The sequence below is a fragment of the Halichoerus grypus genome, chromosome 7, assembly GCF_964656455.1.
Source record: "Halichoerus grypus chromosome 7, mHalGry1.hap1.1, whole genome shotgun sequence".
NCBI classification, from domain to species: domain Eukaryota; kingdom Metazoa; phylum Chordata; class Mammalia; order Carnivora; family Phocidae; genus Halichoerus; species Halichoerus grypus.
In genome coordinates this window covers 77,734,353-77,758,157 of record NC_135718.1, presented here as the reverse complement: position 1 = coordinate 77,758,157, position 23,805 = coordinate 77,734,353, and positions in this window count along the sequence as shown.

Here is a 23,805-nt window from a genome sequence, read left to right as displayed (position 1 = left end):
TGTTCTGGGACAGGGACAGTGGGAGAGGTGGAGGGGGTGGGACGGGAAGCAGGGAGGAGGTGCTCCCGAGGTGCAGAGGGTATGAGATGTACGAGAATGCACTGTGCGTGCTGGGCCCTGCTTCCCACCATCACCAGAGGCAGATGGCTGGACAGGCTCTTTCAGGCTTTTTTAGCAATTGTTTAACTGATTCCAATCCCGGTCTGGTTAAATCACAAGATTTTAAAAAAGAGATTCTTGAGTAGTGTCCCACGCACAGGGCTTTCAAATCCACCACCTACAATGCCTTGCTAGCAGAAAAAGTCTTTGCAAAGACCAAGTTCACCAGCAGTTGATCAAATAAATACCAGCGATGAGACATCAGGGCATGCAAGCATCGCCTTTCAAGGGGGCCAGATGGAAAAGTGTTCTTCAAGGATGTTCTGACCAGGCGCCGGCAGACGTGGGGAGACCTGAAAGGTGTCATTTTCTGATCCATTCTTGCATTTCTGATCCATTAACTTTTTAAAAAGATTTTATTTATTTATTTGACACAGAGAGAGAGAGAGAGCATGCAAGCAGGGGGAGTGCACAGAGGGAGAGGGAAGAAGCAGACTCCCCGCTGAGCAGGAAGCCCCATGTGGGACTCAGTCCCAGGACCCTGGGATCGTGACCTGAGCTGAAGGCAGATGCTTAACTGACTGAGCCACCCAGGCGCCCCGTCTGATCCATTAACTTTTGAAAAAGAAATAAGAAATGTGAAACTGGAAACTTCCGGGACCTTCTCCTCGTGAATCCTGCGGAGTTATTCCTGCCAGTCATGAAGCATGCGCACTCAGTCGTCTCTGGTCATAGGCAGCTCCAGGAATATCTTCCCAGATCCTGATGGACCCGCTCCCAGAGGGAGGGATGGCTTCCCAGCACCCACGTACATCGTGTGACCTCCCCCTTCCTAGAATGATTTCTTTTTTTTTTTTAAATTTAATTCAAGTTAGTTAACATACAGTGTAGTATTGGTTGCAGGAGTAAAATCTAGCGATCCATCACGTACACACAACACCCAGTGCCCCTCACAACCTGTGCCCTCCTCAACGCCCGTCACCCACCCAGCTCATCCCCCAGCCCACCTCCCCTCCAGCAACCCTCAGCCTATTCTCTCTAGTGAAGAGTCCTTTACGGTTTGCCTCCCTCTCTGTTTTTATCTTATTTTATTTTTCCTTCCCTTCCCATATGTTCATCTACTCCACCTCTCAAACTCCACATATGAGTGAGATCATAGGGTACTTGTCTTTCTCTGACTGACTTACTTTGGTTCGTATAATACCCTCTAGCTCCATCCCTGTCGCTGCACATGGCAAGATCTCATTCCTTTTGAAGGCTGAGCAATATTCCATTGTATATATACATCACATCTTCTCTATCCGTTCTTCTGTCGATGGACATCTGGGCTCCCTCCACAACTTGGCCATTGTTGATGGTGCTGCTACAAACACTGGGGTGCATGTGCCCCTTCCAATCAGCATTATTGTATCCTTTGGATAAACGCCCAGCCGTGCAATTGCTGGGTCGTTCCATTTCTAACTTTCTGAGGAGACTCCACACTGTTCTCCAGAGTGGCTGCAGCAGCTTGCATTCCCACCAACAGTGCACGAGGCTTCCCCTTTCTCCGCATCCTCGCCAACACCTGTTGCCTCCCGAACGGCCAATTCTAGCCTCCCTTCCTGCAATGATTTCTGGTTTGGTGCTTGCATGATAATATTCGACATCACGGTAATGACAGTATCTTCTTTCAGTGCCTTCTATAAGTCAGCCCCGTCACTAGATACTTATACTATTTCCTTCAATCCTCAAAACCGGTTAAGTGCCATTATCTCTAGCTTACAGATGAGAATACTGAGGTGAGGCTCAGACAAGGTCATTTATTTGCTGCTCAAGTGAATGGAATCGAAAATTTATTTATTAAAGATTTTATGTATGTATGTATGTATGTATGTAGGCGCCACGTCCAGCATGGAGCCCAACACGGGGCTTGAACTTACGACCCTGAGATCCAGACCTGAACTGAGATCAAGAGTCAGATGCTTGACCGACTGAGCCACCCAGGCGCCCCAAGATTTTATTCTTAAGTAATCTCTACTCCCAACGTGGGGCTCGAACTCATAACCCCAAGATCAAGAGTTGCACGCTTCATTGAGCCAGCCAGGCGCCCCTGGAACTGAAACTTTAAACCAGGACTGTGTGACCCCAAGGTCTTTGCCTTCAGCTGCTGACCAGTAGCTTAAATGAGGCGACCAGGGCACCAGCTCCTCGTTTTGCAGGACGGGAGCTACACGTAGAAGCGTATTCCCTGGGGACTCTCTCTTCTTGACCCCAGCCATGCCCTGACAGTGTCTGCGGATTCCAGCTCTCTCTTGGTTCTCTTTTCAAGACAGAGGTTAAGCCCTTATTTTTGCTGTGATGCATGAGTTTATGATGCATGCTTTTTGGTGGGCATTACAGTCTTGTGGTTCTTGGTTGAGAGAATGTGACTCTACAGTCAGATTCCAACCACAGCCCTACAATGTATAAGGTCTGTGACTCTGGGATAGTTGCTTCATTTCTCTCGGTTTTTACATCTGTAAAGTGGGGATAGTAGCAGCACCTCATAGGACTATTGGGAAGATTAAAAGCACTTAGAAGAGCCAATGGTTGGTGTTAGCTGCTTAATAGAATGACTCAAACTTAGGAGAGTTTGAGTGTAAACATACCTGATGACATGCTGCAAATTTGCACAGTGCGCATTATTATCTCAAATTTCCCGACAGGTTCGATTCTTTAACAAAGGTTTATTGAGTGCTTACTCTGTGTCACACACACTCTATGACACAAGGGTCATGGATGGGAGGAATAAATGTCCTCGGGAAATGTATGGGTGCGGGCATGTGTGTGTGGGGGGACAGACATATAAGCAGACACCTTCAGCTTAATGTGCTAAGAATGCAGGGTGCATTAGTTGCCTGGCAGAGGGTACATGGGTTAGCCTGGCTCTGTAGGGAAGGAGGAGAATGAGTTAGTCCCAAGCAGAAGGACAGGGCAGGGTTTCCATGTAGAGAGAATGTGTAAGAAGACACAAAGGTGGGGAGCAGCACTGGGGTGAGAGGTCCTGGGAGCGATGGGTTGATGTTCAGATACAGGTTCTAAGCTAGGAAATGAGGCTGGAGACAAACATGGGGTGTAGAGCTTGACTTTCATCTATAGGTCATGGGGGAGCCATTTCAGTGGGGAGTCGCAGTGTCGCAGGTGGGTTTAAGGGGACCAGGGGCGGTTGGGACCAGAGCAGGGAGATGAGGTGGGAGACTGTGGAGAGACAGAATGACCCAAATTGGAACAATTGAGCTGGATGGAGAGGCAGGGATGCACATGAGAAATATTCAGGAGGTGAGACTGCGGGACCCGTCATTGAATGGATGTGGGGAGCGGGAGGGGAGGGTTGGTGGACAGTTACCCGTTGCTGCTGTCAATTTTGAGTTAATGCACTTCCTCCCCTGGGAGTTCTCATTTGAGAGGATAATTCTTTTTCCATGTTTTTGGAAGGATTAGTTAGACAACTAATCGTACAGGCTCCTAATGTCCAGTAGAGAAACCACAGCCAGTTCTAAGCTATCAGCCTAAAAAGGAGCAGTGCTATTATAGCACTCAGCATCCCCGTGACTCAGTTTCCCCATCTGTAGAAGTAGTGCTGGCTCCATGGGCTTGACCTAAGGATTAAATGAACCAAAGCTTTTATAACAGTATCCACCATCAAACAGGCACTCAAAATAGGTGAGCGGCAGTTAGTTTCATGAATCCAACCACATGGGATCAAATCCAAGATCTGTGCGAAATTGAAAAAAAGAAATTACTTGATCTCTAAACCTTAGTTTCCCATCTGCAAAACGGGGACAATAATAGACGCTTATTAAAAAGTGCTGATCTCCTAGGCTGGCGAGCAGATTGAATGTTGGAATGCACACCAGACGATGCCGCGCCGATCCTGGCACACAGTAGGGAGTCAGGAAAAGTAAGCTCCCACTATGTCCCTTGTTGTGTGCTAGGCATTATTATGTGTGTGAAATAATTGCATTTCCCTGCATCCAGTACAGTAGGTGATTCAAGCCTTATCTTATGCATGAGAAGACTGAAGCATGGGGAGGTGAAATGCTTTGTCTAAAAATAAATAAATAAATAAAAAATAAAGTCATAAAAAGCTACAGCTGAGCCCACACCTTTTCTGGAAAGCTCCACAAAGCTCTAAGGAACACACTTTGAAAACGACTCATCAGAAAATTCCTTCTGTGACTGATAAGGGACCAAGGGTAGAGGGATAAGGCCACTTTCCATGGTCCCATGCCAGGAGCTCATTGGAACTGAAGTTAGCCGTTCCTCCTGCACTTGTCCCAGGGGTTCAGTCACGGGTGTGGCCACCCCCTCTGAGGAAAGGGGCTCCCCTCTTGGTGAAAGCCCGTATTCATGTTCACAGGACAGATACCTCATTTTCTGTGACTTCCAGATTTTCTACAATGAATATGTATTACTTTTACAAATAAAAATTTATTTTAAAATATATTAAATCGGTAGGAAGAAAGAGGGTATCAGTAAGCCAAGCATGGAGTAATCCCAAGTATGTGGACTTTTCTTGCCTTTTGATTTCCAATGACTTGTTGGAGTGACTTCGGGTTGGGCATGCAAGTTATTCCAAAGAGTTGCGGTGCAGGTCCATGAAGGTGTGCTTGCTTTCCATTTGTTTATTTTTAATGCTGCCCCAAATGAGGCCCGGCATGGTAAGCCTTCCCTCACCTGTCTACAATGCTCCTCTCTTACCTCCTCTCAAGGATTCTGGTCCCAAATTGCCAATTGCCCGGCAGACGAAGTCGATTTCTGCTTTTGCCCACACAGTTCCTTCTGTTTACGAAAGCCTTTTCCCTCTCTCTGCTGATCCGTTGCTGACATTGCTTTCCAAAGGCCCATATCCATCCACTTCACTCGTTCCCTGATTTGCTCATCCATCAACAAATATTTATTAAGTGCTTCCGTATGCCAAGCGTTGACTGTTCTAAGCCCTGGGGCTGGAACCAAGAGCAAAGTCGACACATCTCTGCAATTACGGAAGTAAATTCTCGGTGAGAGAAACCGATATGAACAGGTGAGCCCAGGAATTCACATGCTATCTATCCATCCGTCCAATTTCAAAATGTGCTAAGTGCTACAAAGAATACCAAGGTGGTCCTATTTTAGAACGGGTGTTCGGAGAAAGCTTCTTTGGAGAAGCAACCTTTAAGGTGATACTGAGGATGTAAGGGGAGGGCTGTGGGGATGGTGAGGGAAGAGCTTCTTGGGCAGATGAGGCCCTCAGTGTGGCTGGGGCAGTGTGTGTGGCTAGCGACCGTCCAACGCACTAACTCTCACTTACACGCGTTGTTTCTTATCTGTCTCCCTCCAGTAGAGTGGGGGCTTCATGAAGGAAGGTGCTTTTGTCTGATTCGTTCACTACTTTATCCCCAGTGCCTCAAACAGTGCTTTATACACAGTAGGTGCTCAATAAATGCGTTTTGGGGAATGAACGCGTGAATGAATGAGCCAAGAGTGCAAAGCGAAGAAAGCGGAGAGATAGCTCGGGGTGCAATCATACAGGGGCTGTGGGTTGTGATGGGTGCTCGGATTTTATTCTCCGTGCAGTGACACGTAACGGGTATGTCAACACAAGAATGACATGATCTGATGCATGCTTTTAAAGGATCCCTCTGGCCCGTGCTGTAGAAAGAACCAGGGACCTGCAACCGGAGAATCGAATTAACTTAAGAGGCTATTACAGTAACCTGGTAGAAGGAACATGGTGCTGCTGGCAGCGTAGACAGAGAAAGGGATGAATTTACGATGTATTTTGGAGGTAGGAAGAATAACTTGCTGATGGGTTTTTGTGGCAGGTACTGCAGATTGATTTCCCAATATCCATTCTCCCCTTCTTCCCTACTAATTTAATGCTCTGTAGTGTAAATTATATAACATCTATAATATAAGTGTCTTGGGGGTGACAATGTGTCTAACTAAAAAAATAATCTGTATTTTCCAGGTTCTCTTGCAGCTGAGGTGGCCCTGGGATATAGCTGTAGCCAACAAGGTGGAAGAGGGAATTGCCGGACAGGGAGTTTTGACAAGCTCTTTAAGGGGAGGTATATTCACCTGTCAAATACCTTTTTCCCTTTGCTGCTTTCCTTCTCCCTGCCTGGATGGCAGACACTGGTGTGGACCGAACAGCCATCTTGAGGACAAGGGGCAACAAGCATGAGGACAGAGTCACCCACTCAGGAGACAAAAAGATAGGAGGTGGATCTCGGCTGACATGCTGGGGCAGCCACTCCAGCCTGGACTGCCCCTCCCCTTGGTCTTCATTGGTGAAAAAATAGAATCAAATGCCTATTTGGTTAAATCCTTGCAAGTTACATGTTGTTTATTTCCCACCAATTATATTCTGATTCACATTGGATGGAAGGGGAAGCAAGGAAGGAGAATCAGATGATTTTAGGTTTTGTTTTTGTTTTTTGTTTTTTTTTTTTGTTTCCCTGCACAAATATTTAAATGGAAAACTGGGTGAGGAACAGAATTTAAAGGGGGGTGGTATGTATCAATATTGTGTCAAGAAAGTGGACCTCCTGAGCACATCTCATGGATGGTGTTGGGTGCCATCCATCTGGGGCTTTATCTAGCCTGTGTTGAGAGCTTATTGCTCTTTCTGCGTGCAGGCCACTTTCCCTCTATGATACAACCTTCAGTCTCCCGGGACTAGGATTGTGTCTGTCCTCTGGAATTCATATTCCAAGCACAGAACTTGACGTTGAGGGGATGGTCCTCTGCTTGGAAATGATGATCTGTGCCCCCTGGGGTCAGGGAGAAAGAAGATGATGTCCAGAAAGAGGAAACTGGTTTGGAAACATGAGCAACTGGGATGTGTGCTCCATGCCAGGCTGAAAGGCTCATGGAGCAGCAGAATGAGACACTGATCTGACCAGAGAGAAGCTTTTTCAAGAATAATCTCAAGAGCACACATTGGCTCTTGCTCATGGGGCTTAGTAAAAGCCAGACAGATGCAAGAAAAGATGGTACAGAACACAAGAATTCCTTTGGGTCAAGGTTCCAGTGGAGAGGGTAGCGTGGACTGGAAGCACCGAGGGCTTATCCTGGAGGCTGAGCAGGAAAGGACGGAGCTTCCCAGAGCTGAGCTGAGCTCATGGTGGCTGCTGGGGTGAACTAAGGAGGAAGGAGGCAGGAGCTATGAAACCCTGGCTTATGCTGACCCACATTCATGGCATTGGCCGGTTCTTAAGACTTCCTACAGTGGTCTTCATCATGAAGGGCTGATGTCTTTCTATAGAGGCCTAGGGTATGGGAGAAAGGTGTAGACCAGGGCTAGGAGTCAAACTCCTGATCATTCACTCATTCATCCATCCTTCCATCCGTCCATCCATTCATTCATATTCGATATGCAATTATTATTACAGACCAAGTCCTGGGGATACAACGTTGCAAAGGACAAAACATATACCTAATTTTATGAAATTCATATCCTAGTGGGTATGGTGTGTGTGAGGACAATATATAGAAAAAAATTAAGGAATAAGGTGGTTTTGTGGTGTTAAGAGCTATGAAGTAAGACCAGTCATGAGGATATGTTTCAGCTAGAGCTACCCAGATTATGGTGCCTGGGTCAGCAGCATCATATCGCTGGCATATCATTGGCAATGAGCTTGTTAAAATGCAGAATCTCAGGAGACACCTGAATCAGAGTCTGCATATTAACAAGATCCCCCTCACAATCCCCATGATTCTGATACTGTTGATGTTTGGGAAGCACCATGCTAGAGAGTGTTTGGAAAGGGGATCCTTCGGGTGGGGTAGTTATGAAAGGTCTCTCTGTGAAGGTGACATCCCAGATGACATCTGAGTGAAGAGAAGCCATCCATGTAAAGATCCATGTAAAGCACAGCATTCCAGGCGGTGGGGATGGAAATTTCAGGGGCCTGGATGGTAATAAGCTTAGTGTGTTCAAAAAACAAAAAGATCTGTTTCCACATCATGAACTCTTCTCTTCTGTCCTTACCTGGCTAGCCCTTACTCAGCCATCAGATATCAATCTAAACCTCACTTCCTTTCAGAGGCTGCCCATACCATCCCACCCCACCCCCACCCTGTTCTAATCCTGTATGAGAGTGGTCTAATTGTTTATCTCCCCCAACATATCTGCCATCTTGGTGCTGAACAGGTGCTTTATTTTTATTTTATTTTATTTATTTTTAATTTTTTAAAGGATTTTATTTATTTATTTGAGAGAGAGAGCACAAATGGGTGGGAGGGGCTGAGGGAGAAGGAGACACAGATTCCCTGCTGAGAAGGGAGCCATGGGGCTCAAATCCAGGACTTTGAGATCATGATCTGAGCCGAAGGCAGATGCTTAACTGACCGAGCCCCCAGGCGCCCCTATTTATTTTTAATTTTTAAATAATCTCTACACCCAATGTGGGGCTCAAACCCACAGACCTGAGATCAGGAGTCACGCTCCACCAACTGAGGCAGCCAGGCACTCCTGAACAGGAACTTTATGATTTTGTTCAATGAATAATTGAATGAAAGTGAGAAACCCAGACAGATGGAAGAGGCAGGCTATAAAAGCAGTCATAGTAAGGCTTTGCTGAGGGGTGAGGTCAGTAACTCTTGAAACCCTCTGGTTTTTGCTTGGGCAGATACACCCCCCACTCTGGGCCACCAGTCCTGATACATTTCCTTCCTCTTGACCCTTATTGCTCTGCGATCTGTGTTCAGACTCTCCCTAAATATTTCCTCTCAGTCAGAGATTCAGGGTCCAGCAGAGGATATGAGCTGCTAGAAAGGATATGCAATAGAATAAACTAAAATGCAATGTGCTAGATGTAGTTACATCTTTGAGAACAAGCAACCGCTGGAGCTCAGAGAGGGGCTTGGCTCCAGATTCTGGAGGGATTTAGGGAGTTCCATTTCAGCTGGCTCTTAAGAGAGGAAGAATTTTTTTTTTTTTTTCAAGTTTAAAGGGGTAGTGGTGAAGTGGCAGTCCCTGGGTGGTGGAGGTTGTGGAGGGACCGTGCTGCTGTTGGTGGTGATGTTGGTTTTGATTGGAAATGGCGGTGGGGGTTGGTGGTTGTGGTGATGGCGGTGGTCATGGTAATCACAGTTATAGCTTAGCATTTTTCACACAGAGCTCACAGCATATGCCCATGAGCATGATGTAATGAAAGATCTCACTGAGTCCAAAAACCAGGAGAGGTTCCCTTGGTAGGGAGGCTGCAGATGAAACAGGTAGGTAGGTTAAAGCCATTTTCATTAAAGGTGTAAGTAAGTCAGTGATGGACTTGGGTAGCCTTGGTTTGCAGGAAGAGAACTGGCAGCATGGTGGAGGGGGGTTGATATCTCCTGTCCTAACTGCTTCTCTCATTTTATAGTTGTCCAGTTAGACACTGAAAGGGAAGGGTCAAAGGAGTTTATGGAATATGCACATATCCACTTCTCCTTAAATCCAGTGTCCGAGAGAAGGAAAGAATTTTCTTTTTCAGGTAGGATAATATTGAAATCTCTCAAGAATGATATTTACAGGGACGCCTTGCTGGCTCAGTCAGAAGAACATGGGGCTCTTGATCTCGGGGTTGAGAGCTCAAGCCCCATGTTGGTCATAAAGCTTACTTAAGATGAAATAAAATAGGGGCGCCTGGGTGGCTCAGTCAGTTAAGAGTCTGCCTTCGGCTCAGGTCATGATCCCAGGGCCTGGGATTGAGTCCTGCATCAGGCTGCTTGCTCAGTGGGGAGCCTGCTTCTCCCTCTGCCTGCCGCACACACTCTCTCTCTCACAAATAAATAAATAAAATCTTAAAAAAAAAAAAGAAATAAAATAAGATAAAATAATGGTATTTATAGATCTTTGTTGACTCACGAGGGGGCGACGTCCTGATAAACCCATTGTAAATAGAAAATATTATAAATTGAACATGCATTTAACGCACCCGGCACTGAACCTCCCAGCTTAGCTAAGCCAACCTTCACTATGCGCAGAACACGTGCGGGAGCCTGCAGGTGGGCTAGGGTATCTAGTACAGTCTATCTGATAGCACAGGGCTGACTCTCCCAGGTAATCTACTGAGCACTGTGCCGAGGTGACAAACAGGATGGCTGTGTAGGGGCAGAGTGGTGGGAAGTGTGCAGGCTGCTGACCCTCATGATGGGGGGGCTGCCTGGAGGCTGCCGTCCCCCATCCCGGGAGAAGATTGTACTGCATATTGTCTTGCTAGCTCTGGAACAGATTAAAATTCAAAATTCAAAGGGTGATGTCTACTGAATGCATATTGCCATCATAAAGTCCAAAAACCCTAAATTGAATCATTATAAGCCAGGGGGGACCCTCCATAGTTAGCTCATCCATGTAACTGCTTTCATCTACGTCATCATTCATTACTTCCTTTACACATTCAAAATTTTTTTATTGAGTGCTTGCAAAGTTCAGTGCTTAGGACAGGATGGTCAAGAAGAACTGTCAGTCACTTCCTCTGCAACCTCAAGGAGCTTACACAAGAGGTCGGACTGTGGGGAGCGGGCAGAACCCGGAGTCAGGGCTGCAGTGCGCTGTTCCTGATTTTGTAGACTTAGAACAGCTCTTTAACTTGCTCGTTCCCGAGCCCTTACTCTGTTCATGGTGCTGTGTTAGAGAATGTGAGGATAAGTGCAATAGTTCAGCGAGGGGTTGACCAGATGATTTTTAAGATCCTTTACAAACTTAATATTTCATGACTTAAAGATCCAAGGTACGTCGAGAGCCCTTGGATTAGAAATAAGCTCAAAGTCTAGGCTAACTTTGCTAGTTGCTACAAAAATCACATAAAGTGCCCCCTTCCCCACCCACAAACACAGAAGTTCTTTCGGGTCCTTGTAAAAGGTGACGGTGGATTTGTGAGGGGCTGTCAGTCTGTTTGCAAACCCTGAGCGCAGGGCATGGGACCATCCAGGGGAATCTGGGACCGTGCGGTGTGTGACTGGGGCCGTGGTCATATAATGAAAGACCCAGTTGTTCTGTATTCATGCTGGGGAATGTGGTCAGAGTGGCTGTGGGAACTTAAACTTTGTGACTTTCTGTGTCACAGAAATCTCAACCCCCCAAGTGTGTAGAAGTGATTTCTCTGACACAGCACATGTAACTTGGCTCCCTCCTGATGTCTGTTTTTCTTGCTCTCAGAAGAAGAAATGGCCTAAACAATTCTCAAGGGCCAACAGTTGAAAAAATATTTGTTTTGGTTTTGTCGAGTGTGTTCCCTATTAAAACGTGAACATTTGGAGGGGAAGGGAGATTCTCATTGTGTATGTTTGATTCATTTATGCTGAGCCTATCAATTGTTTTGAGGAGAGACTTTATGTCCGAGAAGGCTATAGAAGGCTTTACTGCCCCTTTCCTTTCAAACAGGAAGTTGCATTTTGCCAAAAGTAAACACATGTGAACCCGGGAAGGTTTGTTTAGTTTCTAACGCTGACTTCAGGACCTGAGAACGGAGACTGCGCTTGGCAAAAATGCCTTCTCCGGGCTCTCTCTGGGCCAAAATGTTCTCTGCTCGGGACCTGGCCTTTGTGCTCTGGTAAACATCCTCCTCCCACCAGCCCCGAGAAATGCACTGCCAAAGTCCCTCGGCAGCTTTGCTGGCTTATCAGGAACATTCTAAAGCTGATGGCAACTTACAAACATGCTTTGAGTGGGACATGGCTTTCTGAAGAGTGCCCACTTTATGGAAATGGCTTGAGGTTTGGAAATCTCAGGGGACATGAGGGCAGTTGGCTAGTCTGGCTGAAGAAGCTTTAGGACAGTGATGGTTTCTACTCAGCCAACATGGTAGCACCAAGCACTTTGTAGTTTCTAGATTTATAGACCTTATAAAGCTTCACACAAGCCCGAAGAGGAAGGGACTATTATTATCTGCAATGCACACACAAGGAGACCAGGGCTTACAAAGGGTAAGAAACGGGCTCAAGGTCACACAATGATGGACTCCTCTAGTCTCTCTGCCTTCTGGTTTGGACATTTTAACTAGTTCAAGATTAATATCTGAACCGCAGGAAGTTACAAAACATTTAGGAGAGACCCACATGATTCAGGTAAAGACCAACATCAGACAATTTGCGAGGACAAGCCAAAGAAATGAGCAAGTTGCCCTTACAGGTTTTCATGAATACGTTTAACATTAAATCTATCTCATCCCAGGAGAGATTTCGGGCAGGTGGTAAGAACTGGGGGAATGTCTGTGTAAGTGGAAATGGTGGGGTCCAGAGGAGGCTGTGATGATTCTCCGAGGAGGGGCTCTGGTTCGCCCTCGGTAAGGAAGGAACGTCTCCGATTTGGGAAATTGGAATCAACTCTTTCTGTAGGGGGCTTGCATTTTGAAGCTACTTCATATAAACATTCTGAATACACTTGGTGACCTTCCCGGGGCCTTGTGCTGCCCTCTCTAAACTCTCTTATGCCAGAGAGATATTTTATCCACCTAAACATACAAAAGAACATAGGGCCTGTGATGCCATCCATTATCGAGAGGAAGTGGCTAAACGAGCTGATTCCGGACCTGATACTCGGCCTCCCCCCACCTCACCAATCCACCGGGAGCCCACTCTCCTACATCCTCATGGCTCTGGTCTCATCAGGGCTCTGAAAACACGCCATTGCTTGAGGGAGCTTCTTCACTGTACTTTAGAGACATTCTTGTTAATCCTCACACCTGCTCTTGAAGGGTCAGTAAGATTAGGCCCATTTCACCGCTGATAAAACTGAGACTGAGGGAGATTAAGAGAGTTGCCCAGTGCCATACAACCTCTTGATGGTGGAGCCAGCTCACTGATGGAAGAAACAGGTCTGATGCTGAAATGCCGGTCCTCCCCCCATACCACGTGGTCTCCTTGGAACAGAGTAAAGACTCCCCAGACAGTTTTTAGCTGGTATTCTGGATTTGCTTAAAGTCCTTACGAGATGTTAACAACTTGAAGTCCTGTAATGGTACAGGAGACCTGAACACCCCGGTGCATTTTCTTTTCTTCAATCTAACTGCTTCCCTTGTAGGACCCCCCCCACCCTGCCCTTTTGAAGGGTCTCTGTTTTCTTCATTCAGAAGAACAGATCAGCATCTCTCATGCAAGGCCTGGCTCGATGCCCACCTCACTTTTGCAATGAATTTAGCAACATCTGCTTTGCCCATTAAAGTGATTTTTCTCTTCCTGGCCCTGAGCCTGTGTGCTTGCTGCAATTGATTACCAGCAATTTCCTTCCCAAACCAGAGGGTTCAGTGAACTCTAAATTGAATTGTTGCTCACTGGTCTCCTTTGGACCAATGCATACGGCTTACGTGCAAAATGGTCAAGCCACTTAGTTCCCAAATCTATAGGCTGATGATTCTGGTTACACATGAGGAAGGACCCGGTGAGTGACATTTCCCATTTCTGCACGCAGTGGCCTGGGGCTGTAGCCATCTCTGGGTTTCTCAATTTCAAGTCTAAGGTGGGGGGCGGGAGGTGAAGTCACCTTGCATACAGCAAGGCTCTTGCCGTGTTCGCACCGCCCTTTCTTCTAGTCCAATCCTAGCACCGATGGCCTCAGATTTCGCTGACTTGGAAGGCTTACCTAAGAGACAACTGAGAAAAATTCTCTCTTGCTCTAGAAGTAGTGTATAAAGACCTCAGAATGCGGTGTATCACTGTATCATTTTGAAGGCAACTGTGGATCTTCCTATGGGGTTTAAGCAACTTTTCTTTCCTCTTTTTTTTTTTAAGATTTTATTTATTTAGGGGCACCTGGGTGGCTCAGTCGTTAAGCGTCTGCCTTCGGCTCAGGTCATGATCCCAGGGTCCTAGGATCGAGCCCCGCATCAGGCTCCCTGCTCAGCAGGAAGCCTGCTTCTCCCTCTCCCTCTGCCCCTGCTTGTGTTCCCTCTTTTGCTGTGTCTCTCTCCGTCAAATAAATAAATAAAATCTTAAAAAAAAAAAAGATTTTATTTATTTATTTGAGGGAGAGAGAGAGAGCAGGGGGAGTGGCAGGCAAAGGGAGAGGGAGAAGTGGGCTCCCCGCTGAGCAGGGAGCCCAATGCGGGACTTGATCCCAGGACCCCGGATCATGACCTGAGCCGAAAGCAGACGCTTAACTGACTGAGCCACCCAGGCGCCCCTCAGGCAGCTTTTCTTAATTAAACAAAGTCCCAGATGAACCAGACCTGTGGATCTGGACTGCTGTTCCTTCATTTCTCTGGTAGGTTCCTAGTTGTCCTTTAAGATGATGTCCGAATGTCACCCTCCAGGAACGGGGCCCACACTCTCCTGGCCTCACACTTTTCACATGCTTTGTTTACCAGGCTTATTGTATTTTGTTGCATGTATCTGCTTACGTAGAGCCCTCTTACACACATCTTCCAGTCCCCCAGCTCCTCGGGGCGAAGGATCCTTTCCTCATTCACCGCCGTATTCCCACACCCGGAGTAACACACAGGAGGGCCTCAGGAAGAGGACAGATGCGTGAAGGATGCTGCCTGCCTCGTGGGAAGGTTTTACACCAGTACTTTGAGCTGTTCCTGAAGCATCCAGGAGTCTTCTCCAACACATGTCCTAAAAAATGCAAAGCAAGACAAAACAAAACAAAAATCAAAAGATCCCACTACTCATTACCAAATTGCTGCCATTGATCAGGGTGGTTAATTGGAAGCTAAGTGTCTAAAATAAGAAAAAGGTAGCACATATGCCCAAACCCAGTGATTGTGACAGCTACTTGAAATTATTTGAGTCATCGCATTTTCTGTTTCTTTGAGAGACATTCCCCATTTCCACCATGATTGCCGAAGAAAACCCGCTTATATCAGCAAGCACTTCTGAAATGATTATTGCACACAAGGCTGCCTATCTTATTCATATCTTATTCTCACAGGCCCCTCTTTTGCAAACATCTTTGGCCCTGAGCAAGGCTCTTTGCTTTTATTTCTGGAAGAGACCTCCTTTACATTATTACCACAGTGAGAAGTATTAGAGCACAGTGTTCCAAAAAAGTATGGTTCAGCCTGTAGGTGTGAGACCCACACCTCTTCACCAAGTAGATTTGGAGCTGAACCTCCAAAGCTTTGCAGGGATCTTAGAGTATATCGCTTCTAGAAAGGCCTTCATGGTCTTTATTTCACCCCCAGGAGGGGGCCCTTGGACTTGCTGAGAAAGTAGGCATGTGAACTTCAAGGGGAGCTCAGCTGGGGCTCACATGAGGATCAACAGTTAGGGAAAGGACATTGAGCAATTTTCTCCTTCCAGCTTTGGAAACCTAATAGAGAAAAGGCTGGGGAAATGTTCCAATCATCCACCTTTGCTCTGACAAATCCATTTATCAGGTACAGTGGAACCTGGCGCCCGCCACCATACCCGGCCACAGAGAGGGAGGGACCTCGGCCACATGTAATGGGACAACATGGGCTGTGTGGAATCATGCTGTTTCAGTTCTGCCGCCATGCACCCCGGAGGCTGGGATACAGAAACACATTCTTCCCCTTTCCAGAGCTTTGGCTCAAGTCAAACAGGACTTTGCTAAGATAAATGGATTGCGCTGATAGCCGACTCATCAAGCCCCTGCGTAGTCCAAAATTCCAGATTGAACAAAACATTAGGGAATCAGGGATGGACCAGAATCCATCCAGAGCTGACCAGACCTCCTCCACCATCATATCACCACCAGTCCGACCGATGGGGCGGTTCATTGGAAATGAATGCTTGTCAAGTACCAGGCACTGGGTAGGAACTTAGATACCTGATTTCATGTTATCTTCACACAGCTTGATAAGGTGGGTATTATAATCCCGAGGCTCTGAGGATTTGGTTGTTTTAGGAAACGAGTATTTGTTGAGAGGATGGGGCACTGTGCTCAGTGTTGGGGACATGGAGTTAAGTGAAGTGAACACAGTCCTTCCTTTAGGAGGTGTATGCTGGTCTAATAAGCACGGCACCGCCAAGACTAGAGTCTCCATTGGCTTGATTCAAAAGCTTGCCTTAAACCCAGCACACAATTCCTCAGAGTCTACGACACGTCTTGGGAGCTTCTTGGAAATTCTGCCCAGTCAGCATGGATATTGGGTAGGCGGGACGTGAACTGAGTTTGTCTCTCTAACCATGCACCGCCATGGAGTGTTATAGCTCACTCAGGCACGGACCATATCTGTCTTCTGCTGGGCACCCAGCTGTCCCCGAGTCCATCTGTGTTGGATGAATGAGTATCAAAGCTTGTATTTTGGTGTTGGTCTTCTGCTCGCGGTGAAGGCACATGGAGACCCATGTGCTGTGACTGGCTGCAGAGGAAGTCTTTCAGCCTTCGCATGTAGTGAGTTTACGTCTTCTGTTCTCTCCCTCTTCACATGCCCCCACACTTCCTGCTCTTTCCTGGGCCTGGAATCGGAAGTAATGAAACACTGAGACAGACTGTTCTTATGGTTTTTAGAGGCTGGCTGAAACCAGGAAGGCCGGGAGATTGGAAGGCCTGCTCTCTCTGTCCAGGACACAAGGCCTGGGTCTCGAGACCCTTGAGCATGTTTCCACCCCTCCTCTGGGCCGGTGGGGCTCAGCGAGATCGGTCAAGGATTGGCTCCTAGCTGTTCTTTCTTGTGCATTGACAGGGCAGTTACCCATTCTTTTGGCTTCGTTTTCCATTTGTAACTGGAAGGATGGGTCTTTAGTGGAGACACTGATTATAGATACTTATTTCCTGATTATAGAGTTGTGTACCTGCTGATTTATTCATTCAAACATACTTCTCAATTACCTATGGTGTCCTCCATGAAGAGCCTTCCTAGAGCTTACATTCCAATGGAGGAAACCAAGGAAACAAAACGAATGAAATAGGTGTTATGTTAGGAGGCCGAATTACTACAGAGAAGCCTGGAGGAGGGCGTGAGGAGCGTTTGGTTGGGGGTCCTGCAACTGTAAGTTGGGTTATGAGGGAAGTCTCAAAAAGAAGGTAATATTTGAATTGTGGGAGAAAGCCACATGGATATGAAGCCAGAGCATTCCAGACAGAGCAAACAGCACGTGCAAATGCCCTGAGGCTGGAAGCCACCTGGTGTGCCCCGGCCAGAGTGACGGGAGCAGAGTCAGCAAGGGGAAGAGTAGAACGACATGCAGTCATAGAGGAAATGGGGTTAGATGGTGTCAGGAGGGCCTTGAGAACAGGGGAAGTCTTTTGGTTTTCTGTGAGTAAGAAGGGGAGCCTCTGGAAGGTTCTGAGCAGAAAAGGGACATGGTCTGATATAGTAATGTTGAATTAGCTCCTTTTGCAGAAGCACTGTCACTTCCTACTGACTGGCCCGAGTGTGAGGAGCTAGAGATCATGGATCTGAAACCCGAGTGAGCCTCCTTACTCCATGACAAGACATAGCCCCCATTGTGGTGGAGGCCAAAGAGACTCAGAGAGTTGGAGGGACTTTCTCAGGCCATTAGCCATACAGCTAGTAAGCGGATGAGGTAGGTGAGGCAGGCAATGTAGCCTTTGCGTGTCTTCTGGCTATGATCCTTCTGGAAGCTCTCAGGGAGAAATTGTTCCCTGGCCTTTTTTAGTTCAGAGGCTGCCCACATTCTTTGGCTTGCGTCTCTCTTCTCCATCTCCAAAGCCAGCAACATCACATCCTATGACCTCCGTCCTCAGTCTCTCTCTCTCTCTCTTTCTCTCTGAGCCCAGCTGGAAAGAAAAAGTGGCTCTCGACTTCTAAGGACTCATGTGACTGGGTTGGGCCCACCTGAAAGATCCAGGATAATCTTCCCTTCTCAAGGTCTGGACTTTGAATCACACCTGCAAAGGTTGTTTAAAATATGTATATTAAAAATATATAAATAGGTAATTCATGTACTCATATATAATTTATATTTTTATAGATATTGTATTTATGTATTTATTTAGAGAGAGAGCATGCGAGCAGGGCGAGGGCACAGGGCAGAGGGAGAGAGAGTCCCAGGCAGGCTCCATGCTCAGCTCAGAGCCCGATGTGGGGCTCAATCTCCTGACCCTGAGATCATGACCTGAGCTGAAATCAAGAGTCGGATGCTTAACCGACTGAGCCACCCAGCTGCCCTTTTATTTATATATTTTTACAAGAGATATTTTATATAGATACATATATCTTTATATATTTGTATCTTTGTGTATACACACACACACACACACACACACACGCTGATGTCCTTGGCCAAGTCAAATATTTAGAAGTGATGGAATATAAATAGAAATGCCTCAGGGGCCCACACTAGCCTTTAGCCACATCAGAAGAAGAAGGTCAGGAGAAAAGAGCAAGGGAAGTGAAAAGAACAGAAGACAAAGAGGATGATCCATATTTTGGAAGGGAAAATGGGTGACCTGCTATCTGCAGATTTACACAGGCAAATCTATGCAGAGCAAAAAATCAAGATGCAATAGGCCAAATAGCGATGGTTCATTGTATATAATATATATAGTATACTATATAACTTGTTTTATAGATTATACATAAACAATGCACATATAAAATGTAGTTATATAATATATTAATACAATATAAATATATAACATATATTATATACTCATATATAATATAATAAATATATGATAATTTAATTATAATATAATTAAATAATATAGAATATAGTTGTATTATAATATGCAATATATAATATAATATAATATAATAAAAGATAATTAATGTAACACTACTACATATCAGAGGAACAGGAGGGGTTTAGTTATCCAGGGGTCCTTGGATCGTCTCCATTCCTGTCTCCCCTTTATCACTTCCCAGGTCTTAGAGAGTCTCTCTGTAAAGCCATCATTCTGATCCCTCAAATCCACACTCTTATTACACTGCTCCTAGGCAATCACAGTAACCAGGGCTGGGACGACAAGACCCTCTCCTCCAAGCGCGTTTCCGGGCTCGGTTTCCTCCAGTGCCAATTGGATCGTATTTGAAACTGCCCAGCGCCCGCCCCCACCCCCTCATTCCCACTACAGGAAGTAGAATGTCCTTAGTCTCTCTTGGAGGCCGAGCCTAATCCTCTGCTTGACTTCCATTCCACTTCTCAGCTACAGAGAAGGGACTTTCTACCCTCATCCTGCTTCCTGCTCTCTGTGCCACTGCTCGAGAGTTTCTCCTTCTCTGGAATGTCTCCCGTGCCCCCCACCCCCATCCCTGCCTTTTGGTCACTGAAATTCTACCGGACTCTCCCGGGCTTATCTCAAAAGCCATCTCCAATCTCCATGAAGTGTCTCTTGACCTCCCCCAGCAGGCATGACTTATCCATCCTTTGAGCACCGTCTTATGGGGACTTTGTACCTCGTCTTAGGGCTTACCCCATTTTACAGGGATTTGCGTGCTTGTCTTTTCTTTCCCCCTAACTGATCTTGTCTTTAGATCAGGCTCTGGGTCTCAGGCTTGGCCAGGCTCCCTGCGGCCTCATCACACGCTCGGAGCCTTCTGAGTGACGGCCACCGGGGCGCCCGGACGAGTGTGCTCAGAGCAGTGTGGTTCATAAGACAGTTGCTGCTTGCGGCATTCTTCGGGTGCACGAGAGAGCAAAGGTTACCAAGCGGTGATTAGAACCTCTTCTTTCTCTACAGACCACATGCATTTTTATTTTCACTCTCATTACCTCAGTGGTTCAAAAGCATCACTTCTTCGACGTGTCTCTCACCACTTTTGCTGTTTTTTTGTGCCAACTCTACTGTTACTTGCTTGCTTTTGGAAAAAAACAGCAACAACAACAACCAAAGCTGACTCACTCTTCTTACCTAGCCTTGTCTCAAGCCACAGCATCCCCCAAGATACCCACATTTGAATTTAAAGTTGAGTTTTGCTTCACTCCTGACTCTCCTGTTTCCTCAGACTTAATGAAAGGGGTGATGTTGGTCTTCTTCACCCCGGCCTGTGGCTGCAGCTGGGACCCTTGCAGGCCCCTCTGTCCCCCGCCCCCCTGCTCTGGGGCAGCTCCCCGCTGCTCAACCCCCTCACACCTGCCACCGCCTGGAAGCACCTCCCGGGACCCAGGGCACGACAGAGGCTTTGTCACCCTCCCCGGCCCTTTTGGGACTTGGCACAAGAGCTTGTGCCTGAGAATCCCTCAGGTACTTTCCAGAAGACACCGCTCTGAAGCAATATCTCGGCAGGACATGGGGCCTCGGTGGTGACAGTCCAGGGACACCGGAGCAGCTCCATGTTCCCTCCTTTCTCTCAACCCCTGCCTTTTCCTCACGAGGCAACAGGACCCTCGGACTATGGAAGAATCGTGTCCACCATTCAGGACCATTGCACGTCAGATCTGGACGGAGAAGAAAGCAGATATTTATTTGTTAGTTGGAGGTGGCTTGGGGCCGTTTCTTCGGCCCCTCACTGACTGAAGGCTGTGTACTTCTGGAATTGTCACACGGCGGGAGGGGTGAGGGTGGTCCCCCTGGAAGAGCAGGGGAGAAAGGCAGTGAGGCGGGCATGTGAGCGGGAGGCCCAGGCCCAACAGGAACAGTACTGTGGGCTTCTCTCTCTTCAGAGAGAGCGGGAGTTCGCATCCCAGCCCTGCTGAAGCGAGTTCTTGGGATCCTGAGCCGTTCACCTGACCTTCCTGGCTTTCTCACTAGTAAGAGGGGGGGTGATTCCTGTTTCTCCACATCGCTGCCCATGTGGAGGTAGCGGAGGGAAGACATGTTAGCAGAGTGCTGGGCACACGCTGGGCGCTCAAACACTCTGCTTCCCCGTCCCCTCTGCGAGGTGTCTCTGCCTCACCTGTGGCCAAGCGGGTCCAGCAGTGTTCTCTCCGTTCACACTGCTGAGGTCTTCCCATGAGACAAAGCAGACCCATAGGGAGCGGCCTCGAAAGTCTGTGAAGCTGTGGGCCTGAAAGGGCTGCTTCGTAGAGCTTAAATCCTGTCCCGAAGTTTAGAAGGGGATTCCGAGCCCTGGAGGGGCTGCCCAGCCTGTAGGGCTTCGGTGTGCCTGTCAGCTTGGGGGCCTTGGATCTCACATCATAGGTAGGGGACACATATAACTTATTGTCCAAACTAGGAAACGTTTGAGAATGAAAGAGGCTGCCCTTAAAAATGACGAGGGGAGAGCAGGTGTCAACCAAGACTGTTTCAGGAAGGATGGATCTTTACCTACTCAGGGCACACATTTTGGTCCCAAGCTCTGTGTGAGTTTTCAGCCTTCGTGTTTACCTCGTTTCCAGGCATTTTTTTTAAATAAAGATTTTATTTATTTATTTATTTGTCAGAGAGAGAGAGAGTAAAACAGGGGAAGGGGCAGAGGCAGAGGGAGAAGCAGGCTCCCTGCTGAGCAGGGAGCCCGATGCGGGGTTTGATCCCAGGACCCTGGGATCATGGCCTGAGCCTAAGGCAGACACTTAAACGACTGAGCCACCCAGGCGCCCCTCCATGCATTTTGAATCATGTCAGTTTTTTCCCTCTTCAGCTAGCGACTTTGTTTTTCAGGCAAGGACCTTCTGGAAGGAAGGTTAAAGGCCCATGGCACAGAGTGCATGTAAATAACATGTCAGATGGACATAAAGAGACAAATGAAAGCCAGAGGGCGAGCCGATGCAGGATCCAGAAAATCCTTCGGCTCCCCCACCGCCCGCCGCCCACATGCCTGCCCCGGCAGGCAGGCCTGCAGCCTCCTGGCGACCAGCTGTGGAGGGAAGGTACAGGCCGGGGGAAGGCCAGCCAGATGCGGCCCGCAGAAAACCCAGACCAAATTTCGTGCTCTCAGTGGCTGGCTGATGTTCCAGACCCACAGGGGTGAAGATGAAAGGGAGCACTTCATCCCTGCATTCTGCAGGTACCAAGCAAGCCTCCCGAAAGTCTCTGGGGGCTGGGATGCTGCAGCAGCTAACTCCAACAGAGAGCACGTCCTGATGGGGACAGGGCCCCAGGAGGCAGGAGCATAAGCACAGGCCGTGAGCTTGAAAGGGCCCTTAGACATTTTGGGGGCAAAGGGGATGGAGCCGTGGATTCTAACCAATAGATCCGGGTTTTCCTCTCTGCTACAGAGAACCATCTCAGTGCCCTCACTTGGAAACTGAGGATAGCGTACCTATTACACCCGCTGTCCAGGGTCACTGAGGAAAAAAGGATGTAATGGACATGGTGTAGCTTACAGATGAAGATCTGGGGTCCAGGGAGGTCAACAGTCTGGCCCGGTGTGGACCACTCTCTTTACAGAGAGAGATGTCCACAGCAGGTGTGTGATGGGGGAGTGGTTGGCTGAGAAGGTAAAATCTAAGACACAGAGAAAACCAGGGACAAATCAAGGAGGCAAAAACATTTTCAGGGACCTTAATTTAAATCTCTGCTAGATGAAGTGAGAAAAAAGATTCTGTTGTTATTTTTGAAAGGGAGTGGGATCTTTTCACATCTTTTCTTCCTCACCATCGTGGACATGGACTGGAGTTGATCTCATCTGAGGCTTCGAGGCAAAAGCTGATGAGGTTAGCAATCCAGCTGTGCCATTCTCTTAATAAAGATGCTCCTTTGGCCTGACTGTCCCGCTCAGACACTAACATAGGTGGTGGGGGCCTGGCCGGGTTGGAAAAGAATATGCACTGGGCGCCTGGGTGGCTCAGTCGTTAAGCGTCTGCCTTCGGCTCAGGTCATGATCTCAGGGTCCTGGGATCGAGCCTCACATCGGGCTCCCTGCTCGGCGGGAAGCCTGCTTCTCCCTCTCCCACTCCCCCTGCTTGTGTTCCCTCTCTCGCTGTGTCTCTCTCTGTCAAGGAAATAAATAAAATCTTTAAATAAAAAAAAAAAAAAGGAAAAGAATATGCACTTCTATCTGAAGTAGGAGAAGGTTGAGGTGGCTTAGCAGAGCAATGACGGGCACGGCCTCCAGAGCTGGGCTGCCTAAAGAAAAATCCAGTTTTGCTGCTCACAGCAGTGCCGCCTTGGGCAAGTTCCCCTAAGCTTTACGTACCTTCGCTTTCTCCTCTGCAGAATGAGAATATGAACCGTACCCACATCACAGTGTGATATGAGGCTCAAGCAGGTTAATGCATTGAAGATGCTTAGAAAGGCACCTGGCACGCATTCAACTGTCTTCACTTGTTTCTTAAATAAAAACAAAATGCATAAGGGTGTCAAAGGTGGACATGGGTGAGAGCCAGTAGTGAGGAGTAGTAGGAAGGACGCTGGATTTGTCATCAGACAGACTTGCATTTGGAACCTGATTCCACAACCTTTTTCTATCCACATTTGTATTTTTCTGGTTATAAGGGGCATATGTGTTTATAGCAGAAAATTTAGAAAATCCAGAAAGCCAGCAGGAAGTAAATAAAGACCAGCCCCAATTCCAGCACTGGGAGGTGGTCACCACGGAAGGACTGTTGGCAAGGAGATCCACGGGTTTGGTCCTGGGTTTGGTCCTGATGCTGGTGGCTTGTTGGTTTTTATGACTCCTCCTCTGTTTGCATATCCCTCAGGAGAGATCCAGGAGCCACCTGAGGGCAAGGGACTGTGAATGCCTACTAAATAAAACATTTTTTTTTGACAACGATGAGACCCTTGATAGGCACCTCGGAGCCCTTAATCTACACACTTTTTACAGTCCTCCGTTCTCGACTGTGAGAAGCTCAGTCTTCTAGCGAGACACCATGCCAAGCATTTAGATTGAAACTCAAAAATTTCTTCCTCCAACTTCCCTGCTGTCATTACTTGGCTGCCCACATTATTGTTGCCAATTGCCAAGTATGGCCGTGAGTGACAGGTGGATTATTTGTGCCTGATGTGGGTCACACTTGTGCTTGGTC